The 14,948-nt window shown below is 35.8% G+C and overlaps 1 long non-coding RNA gene across 1 annotated transcript; it reads left to right on the top strand.

The window, feature by feature from the left end:
* The first annotated feature begins 445 nt into the window (after positions 1 to 445).
* Positions 446 to 7,720, top strand: LOC144381560 (uncharacterized). The gene is made up of 3 exons (XR_013446908.1): positions 446 to 678; positions 3,438 to 3,498; positions 7,497 to 7,720. It is a non-coding gene; the product is annotated as an uncharacterized LOC144381560 (long non-coding RNA).
* Positions 7,721 to 14,948: the final 7,228 nt, after the last annotated feature.

The raw sequence follows: 14,948 nt of genomic DNA on the forward strand, positions 1-14,948 counted from the left end.
CAAGCAGACTTCCTGCTGAGCTCTTAGCGCAGCCTGAGGCTGGATCTCACTACCCTGAGATCCTGACCTGAACCCAAATCAAAAGTCAGAAGCCTAACCAACTGAGCCACCCAGGCACCCCTACTTTTCTCATTTGAAAACAAATCTGAAATTGACAAGAGTATGAGGTAGGATTTTTATGATGAAGATTTCTGAGATCAGAAGGGGAGGCAGAGACTGTTAAAAGAGTCAGAGCAAACATATTGCTAATGTGTTTGCTTTTTGCTTTCATTCCAAGAATGCAGCAAACAAGGGGCAGCAAAATGTACTTAGATTAATGAGGGAAATATTCTGTCAATTTGAAAATTTTCCAAGTATTAGCAAAATGGATCTTTTATTGCTAGTGTTTTAGTTATCTGAGCATAACAAATTCCAGTTCTGAAGACTATGCATCTTGAGGCTCAAAAGTTCTCCTGACTTTCACACCTAGTTAGCTTATTGCCAGTAGAATATCTACAGCTGTTGCTGACATTTATTTTAAGATGTTCCCTTGTCTGCTTGTACTTTTCTGCAGTCTGATGACTCAAACTTGAGGAAGATGGAAAGATCAAATTACCCTGCTTATTTTTGCCTGCCTGAAGTTTTGATCACCTAACATAACATTTCAAATTAAGATGATCATTTTTACAACTGAGAAAGGTGAGAATAAAGAGAATAGGTCCCCAGGCATAAGTCTATCATAGCATGATAGCAAGTGTTGTATTATTTTGAAATTTGCTAATTATTTGTCTGTCTCCCTCACTAAACTGTGAGCTCCTTTAGAAACTGTTTTGTTCATCTTTTATTCCCAGATCATTTAATAGTGTCTCACACATAGGATGGTACTTAATAGATGTTTGTTGAAAAAAAACTGAACTAAATGATCACAAAAACAAAGACAAGATACCTATACATTATAAGAAAAATAAGGAAGATGTTAATCTCAATGTTGATATTTTTACTTTTTATTTCTAAAATCTTGCAGGTTATAGAAACCCCAATTAGGAATTAAGATGTAAACTTAATTGAAGTATTAAAAATCATGTTTTCAATTATAATTATAGGATGTATTTTATTTTATTCTATTGTTTTATATAAGTATAAGATTCATTAATAATTACCCTCAGCTGGGAAACTGATTTCTTACAGTATGAAAGTTTCAATGATGGCACCTAGGTATCTATATCTATATCTATGTATAAAAATGTATATGTATAGTGTGTATCTATGTGTTTGAGATCTATGTCTATATATAGATTATAAATTACAGATACATATAGGTTTAAATTTATATATATTTCTGTATATTTAAGATTATAGATACATATCTATTTGTAGATTTAAGATTATATAGACCTGAAACACATTGGTACACACACAGACATACACAAATATTCAAGATGCAAATGTTAATTATATATCTTTATTATAGAAATATAACAATGCTCTATTTTAGGACTGAAATGTTAGAGTTAACCAAGTTGACAGATATCATTTCTTAAAGGTTTATTCAATTAAAAAAAAAAAAAAAACAGAAAACCTTATTTGGATTTTAGTAAGAGTGCTATGACATTGATTCCATAAATGCAAAGAACAGAAAATATGTGTGTGTGTGTGTGTGTGCACACGCGCACGTGTGAGGGTAAGACTTTTAGAGTCTAGAAACATGTAGTGGATCTAAAACCTCACAGGCCACTTGTGGTACCATGATTTTCTTTTATTGTGACCAGATCTTTTCTGAAGTAAGTGGATAAAGGGAATATGAGCACTCCCTAATCAATCTTCTCCATTAACAAAGACTATGGTGTGTGTGTGTGTGTGTGTGTGCACGTGCATGCTCACTTGAAGGGGGATTTTGAATATTAGAAAGTAATTCTATTTTTAAAGAATTATATTTTAGCATTTTATTTAGTAGAAATAAGCTATTTGAGAGAGAAAGTATTTGAGACTTTCAGTGGAGAATGTAATTTCTGAATTCTAATTTTTCCCTTGAACATGGAATATTATCTATCCAGGAAATGTTAGCTGATCACTTAACAAAACTAAAACCTATTTCTAATTCATGTAATGTAAGAATATCTCATTTTATCTCCTCTTCTCTTGATCCCTATTATTTACATTGCTCAGAAAAAAAAAAAAAGTATTTCCTCATTTGTTGTGGAATAATTGCTAAAAAGCCTTTGCAATTATTTTATAGCATTACATGTTATGTTTTGTGGTATATAATGGGTTTTTTTTAAAGGGTAATTTACTATTTGCCTCTATTGCTGCAACAGATAGTCACAAAACATTTTGCCGCATTCTGGCACCTGCACAAGGCTGTGACTTATGAATATGCTAATGAGACTGCATCCAGAACTGGCAAATATTCAGGACTCACACACAGTTATGGTTCTGGCAGCTCTCGGTGCTATGATACCAAGCCTGACAAGGAATATTTAGGTTAATTAATACAAGGTATAGCTTTTTACATCTGGACTATGTAGAACACTTTGAACATTACAACTATTTGAGAATCAAGATATTTTACTTATTGCAGTGATTTTCTCACTAATATTGTTGGAACACTTGACATAGATTTTAGTGGTTGCTTTGTACTACTTAATGCTGCTAAGTCCGGGAAAGGTTATTTCTCTACAAAGCTTGTTTTATAAATAATGCCTGTAATAATTTTATTCCCTGTTACAAAGCAACCTTGGACGCCAGAAGCTGTTTCCCCTAATATTTTCAGAAGAGATTCCTATTGTTTTACCTAATGTGTGGTAACATCACTTTCTAAAGCTGCAAGTAGCTCAACTTACAAAGTGGTAATTTCCTCCAATAACATAGCAAAACCCTCGATTTTCCATTTCTGCTGAACAAAAACTCCTCTTGTAACCCTCTTAAGTATTTGTTTGGTGCCGGAAGCGTCTTCCACATGTAAAAGCATGTAAATATTCAAAAGTTTACCACAATGTATTACCTCTCTTTAATGGCTGAATTAAGATGGTTCAGCAAAAGCAAAGCTGGGGCAAAATAAAAATGGCCTGCCTAGAACCAAATCATATTAAACCCAGAGCTTTCTACTCTACCATGTGTGGAGTTCCATATTCCATGCTTAGCAGGTCTTCGGGTTTTATGTTATTTGTTTTGTTTTGCTGTTCATAAATTTACATATGTTTATTCTTAACCTTAGTAATTATTTTTTTTAAAGATTTTATTTATTTATTTGACAGAGAGACACAGTGAGAGAGGGGATACAAGCAGGGGGAGTGGGAGAGGGAGAAAATGTCTTTTCTTACTGCCTAATGGTTTCTCTATTAAATACACTTAGAAGATTTCCCTATTATCATATAAACCTTTGCTCTGGTCCACTTTGTAAAGATCCTAGAGGTTTAATATCAAGAGGTCATTTTTTATTTCCCTCATTCTCATTACAGGCATCTCCTTCTCAGTGAGAGTAACATGAAGTATTGTGTTAAGTGAAGAATGAATACAAAGGTATAAATGTAGTTTTTTCCTCTAAAAAGCTTAGATTTTTCACCAGTAAGCTTGGTCTTGGTTCTGACTTCTGTAGGTCCGGAGTGGGGTAGACCATTTGATGAGCTAAGGGGCTTGGTTTAGGAGTTTGGAGAGACCATAGCAAGGCTTAGCTGGCCACCAGGTGCCAGTCACAGATATTAATTCTGAACCGAGGACAATACACAGTTTAGAATTATTTTTAGACAACTGACAAAGTCTAGGTTAACCTAAGATTTTTATTTTCTCGAAAGTCTAAACTCCATTAAGTTCAGTAGGCTATTACAGGATATTTTACAGAATGGTAGGCATTAGGCATGACATACAGCTCCCGCCTTTTGAGAACTTTAAAATGAGAGGTAAAGTGGTGATAGGACTTTGGAAGTGAAGGATGCATAAAGTGACTATATAGCCCAGTCTAAAGGTTTACTGAAAACCTCTTGGTGAATAGAATATTTGAACTAAGCCTTAGGGGAAAATAGAATTAAGGCAGTCAAAAATGTAGGAAAGGCCTTGTAAGCATGTGAAGGTATACCTTCTCTGCCCCAATTCAGTGGAAATGAGTAATGTTATAATTGAATTTGGAGTCAACAAGAGAGATAAAATTGGCTAATTACTAGAGAATAAAAGAAAGATTATGACAACGTCATGGAGGATTTGTATGCAATCTATGACCCTTGGCTTTATCCTGTGGGAGTCTGGAAGATAGAACACATTTAATCAGAGCACCATCGTGTTTTCACTTCTGTTTTAAATAAAACACTTGACTGGTGATGTGGAAAACAGGTTTGAAGACCAAAAGCTTATAGTCATTGGCAATAGTTAAGAAATTGTCATGGTGACACAGAAAAGACACTGCAAGTCTCTGAACTAGGACAGTAGGGAATGAGAGCAAAAAACTAATTTTTGAAAAGTCTAAGTTTTACCATCCAAAAACAAAGGACTAGTGTATACAATGTATATAATAATGTATATAATATGTGTGTTTATATGTGCATTGCATATATATTTATGTATATGAATATATATATTTGCTTTCTCAATAGTAAAAGTATATATTTACTCCAGTAATTTTTTAATTTTATAGAAATAGTAAACAATCTAAATACCCATTCATAAGATGAATTACTATGTGGCTTTTGGAAAGAATGAGTTAGGAAATATATATTCATATGTATGTCACAAAAAGATTTTCATTTTTAATTATGTGAGAAATGAAATTTATCAAGCATTATAAATATTATTTTAGTTTCATAAGATTATAATACTTATATACAACTATAAAGGGTGTAGAAAATAATGATATACTATAAACTTAACAATGTTTAGCCTTGAGAGATAGGATTGTAGCTGTATTTCGCTTTTTAGGTTACTTATTTCTATTTTTGTGATTTTTTTTCCCAAGTGGCCTGTTTTGGTATTATCTTTTAGAAAATATAGCTTGAGTAGAACAAACAAATATTTGAAAAAGCAGGTTTTATAAGACTTGTAATTAATTGGTGTAGGGAATAATAGATTGATTCTCTTTCTCTCTCTCTTTTTTTAAATGGGGTTACTAAGGTGTCTTTTAGTGCCACCAACTGAGTGAGGAATTGCAAAGGAAGAATATTTTGTTTGATTTCTGAATACAGGGAAGATAGAAATTTAATTATTTTTAACTTATTAAGTTTACATTATTATTAATTTCACATGTATTTGATATATTTCTAGCATATGCAGGAGAAGGTTTTTGACCTTTGGAAAGAATTTGGAACTGGAGATAGAGACTAGGCTCAACAGCCTAGAACATAGTAGTCAAAGATTATAGTTTAAAAATAAATGATCACATAAATAGCTATGCCGACTCAGCAGATCAGTTCAGTCAGGGAGAAGATACGCTGACAAGAGAAACTAGACCCTGAAGAAGGGTTTTCTGGTATAAATAATACATTGTTCAAGCCAAATTGGGCATGGAGACCATCTAAAGCCACATTTCTCTTGTTTTCCAACAAAGACATTTCAGATCCAGAGGGAATGATTCACCCAAAGTCACTTGGTTGATTAGAGGGAGAACCAGGACTAGCAACCAGTGCAATTCTTCATGTTCTTGGGCATTTGTTTCTCTTTCTCTGTGCTTCCAGAGAGGGTTGACTTCCAATTTTACAGCATTTTACCACTTTCTAACGCCATATATACATGACCTCTTTTGAACTCCTCAGCAGCTATTAAGTATAAGGCACAGATGGTCCATCCAACTTTACAGCTAATACAAGGTTCAATAACTTTTAGTAAGTTGAGTGGTAAGGGAGAGTCAGAATTTGAAGCAAGTCTCTCCATAGCCAATTTTGGCTTTCTCTCAGCATCATCAATCATGTTTAAGAGCAATCTTCAACTTACTCAGATGTCTCTTGGTTCATATCTGTCATCCCACTATTTGGAAGTACAGAAAACTGGAGTCTTCATTCTAGGTATGTTCTTGTTTGAGTTCTATCCATAGTCTCTTTTATTCCACTCAAAACATATAAACTTGGGCGCCTGGGTGGCTCAGTTGGTTAAGCGACTGCCTTCAGCTCAGGTCATGATCCTGGAGTCCCGGGATCGAGTCCCACATCAGGCTCCCTGCTCAGCAGGGAGTCTGCTTCTCCCTCTGACCCTCCTCCCTCTCATGCTCTCTGTCTCTCATTGTCTCTCTCGCAAATAAATAAAATCTTAAAAAAAAAAAAAATTAAAAAAAACATATAAACTTAATTTTTAGTCACAACAGATAAGATTTTTAATTGGTTCATAAAGAAAGTAATATATAAAAATTTTAATTTGCTGCTATCTGCAGTGCTCATTTTGCACAATTAGAAATTCTACAATGGAAGATATGATTTTAAAAAAGTGCTTTTATGAATGTACATTTTATTCTTTAGTCTGTCCTTCTAAAATTTTTATCCCCCCCCCTTTTTTAAATTTTGCCCTTGTGAAGTTTGGCAAGTATCTTACCTGTATATTTTAGAGCCTGAAATGTTTCTGCTTATTAAGAAGTTGGTGTTAGTCATTAATGGGTTAATAAAGTTAACCTGTTATGTGTGTAACATATGATGCCAGAACTTCCTTATAATTTTCAAGGGATTTGTTTCTTAAAAAGTCAATTATTTGGCTCTTTACTTCTCTTCTTCATTAAACTTCCCAACTGCTGTGTGGTGACACAACAGGGTCTTTGTCAGCTGCTTAGAGGAGCTGTTTGTCAATTGTTTTGCTTCAAGGACTGCCTCCTTTGTTGATGTTCTTCCACAGTTCCAAAAAGTAGTTCAACAAAGAGAAAAATTTTTAAAAAATACGTAATTTTCATTCACGGGGTATTTTTTGAGAGGAAAAGTTTTCATGTTTCATTGTTTAAAAACGTACTTGAGAAGATTAATCCTTTATGTTTTTTCTTTGGCAACAGAAGAAAAAAAAGATACTTAAAATATAGAAACATCATGAAAAGGGAAATAAGTAGTCAGCTTAGGATTGTTGAAATGGCAGCATTAGACACGAGGCGAAACATAATACGAGATTTGCTATTACAAAGACAAAAAGGGACAGAGAATTTCCATTGTGATCTCAGATGGGATCCGGTGAGGAATGGGTTACTACTTAATAGAATTTTAAAACTCGAAGGGATTTAGATATCATCTAAACCAGTCTATTCCTTTCATAGGTGAGGAAATTGCAGCTCAGGGAAATGAAGTGATTGCCAGATTCTAAAACAACTGCCAGTAGAAAACAGGGAGTGATATAATCTGCCCCTGTGCCATCCATGCAGCTTGGCACTACCAGGGGGCATTGCCTTTGTTTTCCCCATAGATTGTCATCTTTTGAGGAATAAGCCATTTCCCTTACGCAGTGCTGTGTGGAGAGAATTGTGAGGAAAAACCTGATGGATTTTATAGATTTTTCAATTTATATATACATTTATATGTATGTAAGATTGAAATAAGTAACTTTTCGTTTCTACAAATTTATTCCTTTAGGTCTCTTACAGATCACAAATCCCTGATGAACTGCTACTTACGAGACCACACAATTCAGACTGCAGCATTTATATAGACTGCACATTATTCTTCCCTTATCATGCTTTGTTCTTTCCCCTTGTGCACCTCTGAATGAATAGCTAAATTAATAAAAGAATTCCATTAAATAGATGTTTTTAAAGATTTTATTTATTAATTTATTTGTCAGAGAGAGAGAGAGCACAAACAGGGGGAGTGGCAGGCAGGACTCGAACCCAGGACCCTGGATCATGACCTGAGCTGAAGGCAGACGCTTAACCGACTGAGCCACCCAGGTGTCCCTGAAATAGATTTTTTTTTCTTTTAATATTTTATTTATTTGTCAGAGAGAGAGAGAGAGAGAGCATGCACACAAGCAGGGAGAGCAGCAGGCAGAGGGAGAAGCAGGCTCCCCGCTGAGCAGGGAGCCCGATGCGGGGCTCGATCCCAGGACCCTGAGATCATGACCTGAGCCGAAGGCAGATGCTTAACGACTGAGCCACCCAGGCGCCCCCTGAAATAGATTTTTAAAAAGATTTTATTTATTTGAGAGAGAGAGAGAGAGAGAGGCAGCACAAGTTGGGGAGGGGAGGGGGAGAGGGAGAAGCAGACTCCCCGCTGAGCAGGGAGCCTGATGTGGGGCTCGATCCCTGGACTCCAGGATCACGACCTGAGCCTAAAGTGGACGCTTAACTGACTGAGCCAGCCAGGCGCCCCTCTACAAAATGGATTTTAAAAGACTCTCTCCAAGTAGGGGTCAGTACACTGTGTTCTGTGGACAGAATCCAGCCTCCTGTCTGTCTTTCTGGTAAAGTTTTATTGGCACACAGCCGTGCACTTGCACTTGCATCCTACCCGTGGCTGCTTTGGCAAGCCTGCAGTGATGGAGCCGAGTGGCGGCAGCAGATGCTGTATGGCACACAAAGCTTAACATACGAACTTTTTGGCCATTTACAGAAAAAGCCGGCTGCTCTAAAGGACCACACAAGGACTGGACGATTATGAAAGAACACAACAACATTTGTGAAACGGGATGTACGGGGATAGGGCCAGGTACATAAGATTGTTAAGCTACTAAAAAAAGTAGAAGTTTCAAAATAAGAGAGAGAGATGGGTCCTTAGGAGGACCAGTGTTTTCCATCGCATGAAAAATATATTTCAAAATGCTTCTTTTTGTAGTTTCATCTTTTATAATTTAATTTTATTGCTGAATTGTTTCTTTAGATGATACAGAAAACTTTGAATGACTTACATGATCCAACATGTTGAAAGATGCTAGGAAAAACACTCTCAGAATAAGAAGGAACATTTCCTAACAAAATAAAACAGTTTATTGGGTGAAAACGTAATTAACCTTGCATCTCTATATTCTTTGAGTATATGAAAAACAGTTTGCGCCTTGTGAAAACATTCTTTTTTTTTTTTTTTTTTTTTTATATTCAGTGCTAAAAGTTTTTTTGCATCCCTCAGGGCACTGCTGCAATAATGGATAGTAAGTGCAGGATGTCTTCCTTATGTTTCCTTTCTGGTATCAGCGTTCACTGTGAGAAGGGCCCACCATATGTGGGACAGTGATAAATATCATAAAGGAATGTCAAGCTTATTGCCATCTATAAATGAAATATCAGTGATAATCAACAGATATTTTGTCTCAAGCAGATTTTTTTTTTTTTATAGTGTATTTTCCAAGAGTCAAATCTAGTAAATGACTGTCATATGCGCTAAATCTTTGTTTGGCATTTGTCTAATCATACTCAATTCATAATGTCATAGAATATTCATGTGAAGGATCTTATGATTTCTTAACCATTGTTTTTAGATAATGAAACATAGAGCCAGTTTGAAAATGATATGTTGAATCCTGAAACTAAGGAAATACAATGAAAGATTTAGTTAGCGTTCTTATACATGCAGAGCAACAGAATATATAAATATTGGACAGTGGTTGTCAAACTGGATTTCCTGGAACCTCAGGATTTTTGGCCATTTCTGTAGAGTCAAACAGAGGCAATAGCTCAGGTTCACCCTCTGCTACTTCAACAAGAACACACTATACAGGTCTATTTTATATTCATTTCTCCATAAAATTCCATTTGAAAAATCAAAGACTTTCCCACAAAAACATACATGAATGCCACTGTTGTATACAATTGAACAACTTCATTTAATAGACAAAAGGATAGCAATGTCAGACTTTACTGTTGGGTGACCCTCTTACTTTTTAGCCTAAACAGATCTTTGCAGAATTAGTTAAACAATATGAGAGATTTATGTTTAGCTAATCTCAATGACACATTCAGCTAATTAGCAAGGTAATGAATAAGGAAGTATATTTATACTCCCAGAGTAAATGCAAAAATAATAATAATGATAGCTTTATTAAAAGTAAAAAAATAGAATGAAAGATCTTTCATAGATTTTGAGTTATAAATCAGGTCATATAATCCAATCTTTTCATGTTATAGGTAAAGATATTAAAATCTAAGACTTCTCACAATTATTGGCAGAACAAGGGCTCGAACACAGGCATGTGACCACTGTCGTAAGGTTTATAGATTAGGACTCAAAAAATCAAGTTTTATGTTTAATATCTCTCTAACTTTGAGCAACTTAACTCTCTGAGCATCAATATAACCACTCTAACATGGATAATTCCTCTTTTTTTTTTTTTGAGAGAGAGTACACGTACATGTATGTGGGGGGAGGGAGGGGGAAGGGGCAAAGAGAGAGAGACTCTTAAGCAGGCTCCATGCCCAGTGAGTTCCTTGGGGCACAATCTCAGGACCCTGAGATCATGACTTGATCTGAAATCAAGAGTAGGTCACTTAACCAACTGAGCCAACCAGGTATTCCCCCCCCCCAATAATTCCTGATTATAGCATGGAGCTTTTGTAGGCATGGCCATAAAATGTTCTGAGTATGAGATCTCAGGTAAATATGACTTGTTATTATTAGGACAAGGTTAAATAACATGTAATTGCCAGTATCTATTTTATCTATAAACACAGCAATTTCATATGGTTTGACTTAATATTATTAATAGTATTGTACCACAAATACATACTATTATAAAATTTTCTTTTTATGTTATGTGTAGGGGGCTGATTTAATTGTATGCCTCTTTTCAGGGTTCACTATTAACCTTGGTCCTATCCAAGCCATTATCTTCACCTTCATTTATGTGTATATAAATGCATAGATAGGTAGATATAGAGATATAATCATTTCATAACATCCCATTCTTTATTCCCTTTTACCTCCTTTATCACAAACAACCATTTTAATACATTTGATATATTTCCTTTTAATTGCATGTATCCTTAAAATTTTTAAATGGCCATTCTTATATTGTAATGACTTGCAAAATATTAAATTTATGATTTAACTCATCCGTAAACAGTGTATCTTGGATTACCTTTTCTTCTCAGAGAAAAATGACATTTTGCTTCTCTAACGTCATAGGTATGACAAGAGAATAAAATTAACCTTGAAAGGTGGAAAGGACGTGACTATCTGAAACGTGGGTACAACTGACATTGTTTTTACATGTTGCTTCCAATCTGCTTGGCCTACATGCTGTCAATACTTTTCAAGCATTTTCTCTTTTTTTTGTTTTCCACTTTAAACACTCAGAGAAACACACATGAATGTGTGAGCACGCACACATATTCACAAACACACACAAAAGGGGAAAAAAAAGAAATGAAGAAAGGCTAAGTCACAGAGAAAAAGAAAAACTGGCCTACTTTTTTTCAGGTCTTACTAAAATATCTAGGTGACAGAGTGAGCTGGCTGGTTGGTAACCAGAATTTTCCAATCATATGATTAATCATTGTCAGGCCATCAGTTTCAGTTTAAAAACTCATGGAAAACGTTCAAAGCTTATCAAAATTGAAACAAAATTAAACATATATATCTCAGAAATATATATGTTTAATATATAGGTAAGAATAGGTCATATATAGGTAAGACTAGGTCACAATTTGCCCATTTCAATTTTAGACCACAGTTGAAAACAATGTTGTTGTTTTTTTAACAAAATGAAACACAAAGTATTATTAAATACTATTATAGTTTATTTTCACTAGAGTTTAATGGGAACAACTTGCTGTCCTGGTTTTAAATCCCAAATCAACCATTTACTTGTTTAATAGCTTTTTGGGACATCACCTTATACATGCATAAATATAAAATGATATTATGAGAATACTCAACTGAACCATTTAAATAATAACAAGTTTTATGATTTTAAACTGGGGAAATCCATGGTGATGTTCCTATTCTATTGGGAAGAAGGAGAAAGTCCCTCAACATCTGTTAACATTGTCCTTTATTGGTGCTTTTGAAATAAAAGTGTAGGGTTGAAGTAAAGGAGCCAGAATCACTGAATTTCCTTTGATTTTAAAAAAGGAAACTCCTTTAAAAAAAAAAAAAAAAAAAAGAGTCTGCTTCTCCCTCTGCCCCTCCTCCTGTTCGTGTTCTCTCTCTCAAATAAATAAAATCTTTAAAAAAGGAAACGATAGGAAGAATATGAGCAAGAAAATGATTTTCTTGAAGATATAATTTGCAAACTTTTTGCATGTAGGTGTCAAGAGGAAAAGGTGAGATTTGACTAATGTCTAAGGAAGTAGTAAGATACTACTGAAATGTCAGAGATAGATTTCTTAGTATAACTGATCGTCATCTGGTAAATTAAGATTAGAAAACTCAAGATAGTTGTTGTAAATGAGACTTGTATTTATTCCAATCTGTATTTCATTGTAATAGTCTCTCCTTAATCTTTGCTATACTGAGAAAGAAAATTTTGCAGCATTTAAATATTCCAACAAACCTTTAACCCCAGGAGGATTAAACCCCACTGATTCTATCACTATTTGTGATCCCTCATCCCCACTTATTATATACCTTTTCCTTTCTTATTATGGTTGGATTCCCTATCGGTATTTGTAATCAATCCTTTTTTAACTGCCTCATGCTCTTAAGGTTGTTGGTTGGGCACAGCCATGACTCCTGCTAAATCTCGTTCCCCACCCAGGCTGCACCTGCTGACCGGCAGGAGAAAAAGGAAAAAAAAGAATCACAGAGAGCTGACTAGTTTCACTATTTCTCTATTTCCTTCACTCTCTTGTTGTCCCACACCATTAATGATGACCTTGTCTCTCATTCTCAGTCTCAGTGGATGACCTTAAGGATTTCACTGAGAATGTCGGTATAGCCCCCATATCAACCATCATATCAATATCTTTAACCATATACACTTTGCCTTCTCTGTTGCTGCTATAGGTAGTTGGCTTTCATTACAAAGGCCATTAGCTTTACCACACACACACACACACACACACACACACACGTGATTCTACATTAGATCCCAGCACCACTGGCCTACTCAAGGACATATCTACAGCAATAATTATTTCTATATTACATCACCTATTTTTTCTCCAGATCATTCCATTAGCATAAAGTTATGCTGTAATTCCTTTCATCTTAAAAAAAACCTTATGTCCCCACTTATCTCACTAGCGACTATATTGGTTCCTTCCTCCTCTGTTAGAGCAACTTCTTGAAAGAATTTCCCATTCTTCATCCCCTTCAATTATTTTCCATCTCTCTTCAATCCACTCCAATCAGATTTTTACGTCTATTTTTATTAATGAAACTGCTCCTGTCAAGGTCATGAATGCCCTCTACACTGGGAAGTGCTGTGGTCAGTTCTCCATCTGCTTCTTATTTAGCATTCCACAAGCATTTGCACCTGTTAATAAATGCCTCCTTTTGATACCATTTTCTTCAATCATTTGCTTGGATAAAATTTTATGCAGGTTTCTCTCCACCTTGTTGTTTCTTAATTTTCTTTTTACCCCTTTATTCATCGTTGTCCTGACCTTTTAACTTTGGATTGCCTGGGATGTAAGCTACCTTCTTTCCTTTGTTCATAGTCCCTTCCCTGTTAATTTCATCCGGTACCGTGATCTTAAACACCATGTGCATATTAATGATTCCCAAATTATGTATCTAGTATAGACTTCCACAGGAAATCATTGATCAGCTTTCAACAGGTTAACACGTAATTATTTTACAGATATCCCCAAATCATGCATAAAATTGAACTCTTAGCTTTCTTCCTCTTACCTATTCTACTTTCGAGTTTCTTATATCAGTTAATGGACATTCTTGCGTCTACAGTTGCATGGCTTAGAAACCTCGGAGTTGTTCTGAATTGTTGAGGTGGTTCTTTTTCTCACATTCCTCATTTAATCTGTCAGGCAATGTTGATGACTCTACTTTCAAAAGATGCCTAGAATTAAATCAGTGTTCTCTCCCACCAAGGCTACCATATTGGTCCAAGCTATTATAATCTTTCTTGGATCACTTCAATGGCCCAGAAGTTCTCCCTATGCTTCCTTCCTGTGCATTACAGTGGGTGCTGTTGTGCCCTGCCTAGGTTTCTCCTTCAGAATGATATGGCCATCTCCAATATCTGCTGGAAATGTTGCTTGTTGACTAGTCACAGCTGAATCCCTTCCTTGGATTTTCCCTCAGCCAAAGATAGCTGCCTTTTCTAAGTATATGCCTCCTTACTGGGTTTGACTTGCATCACCAGTTTGAACCAGTCCAGCAGGGACACCCCAGTCGCACAATATCATGGGGTCAGCGGAGATCTTTGCTGAGGCCCTATGGCATTTGAAATGCTTCCTCTGCCCAATCCTGCTTTCCTCGCATCTCACAGGTGTTCTTGTCAGTGTTCCTCAGTAGACGCCGTACCAGGGACTGTTTCCTGGGGAAGCTGACATGCAGTTTGTCCCACATCAGTCTGAAAAGTAGCCTAGAGAGTGTTTTACTATGTATATTAGATGCTATAATTCCTCACGGCTCTACACTATTTCCCCATTTTACTTCAAAGTAAAAGCTGAAATGTCCTTAAAAGGAACTGCATAGTCGTACAAAGTTTTCCCCTGCCTCACTCCTCCCTTCCATCCATCACTGCTCTGATCTCACCTTCGAGGAGTCTTTCTAGCTCACTTCGTTACAGCCATATTACCTTTATGGCTCTTCCTCGAACAGTCATGCATGAGGCCATGACGAGTTCTGGTGTTTGTGTTAGTTTTTCCCTCTGCATGGGACACTCCTCCCCTAAGTAGCTGCAAGGCCATCTCCCTTGCAGCTTGCAGTGGGCCTTCCAGGGAGGTCAACTCTGACCACCTTCTTAAAAATTGACACCTGGGTGAGCTTTTACCAGTCTCCGTACCTGTTGTATTGTTCATAGCTGTGTTCACCTTCTAATATACTGTATGCATGATTCATTGATTTATTGATGATAATTTAGTGCCATTATGCTACCACCAGATTGTAAGCTGCATAAAACCGGATTTGTTTGATTTGTTTCTTCCTAGATCTCTGATACATAGGAGTAGGTATTCACAATATTTGTTG

This window comes from Halichoerus grypus, chromosome 4 (genome assembly GCF_964656455.1).
Source record: "Halichoerus grypus chromosome 4, mHalGry1.hap1.1, whole genome shotgun sequence".
NCBI lineage: Eukaryota > Metazoa > Chordata > Mammalia > Carnivora > Phocidae > Halichoerus > Halichoerus grypus.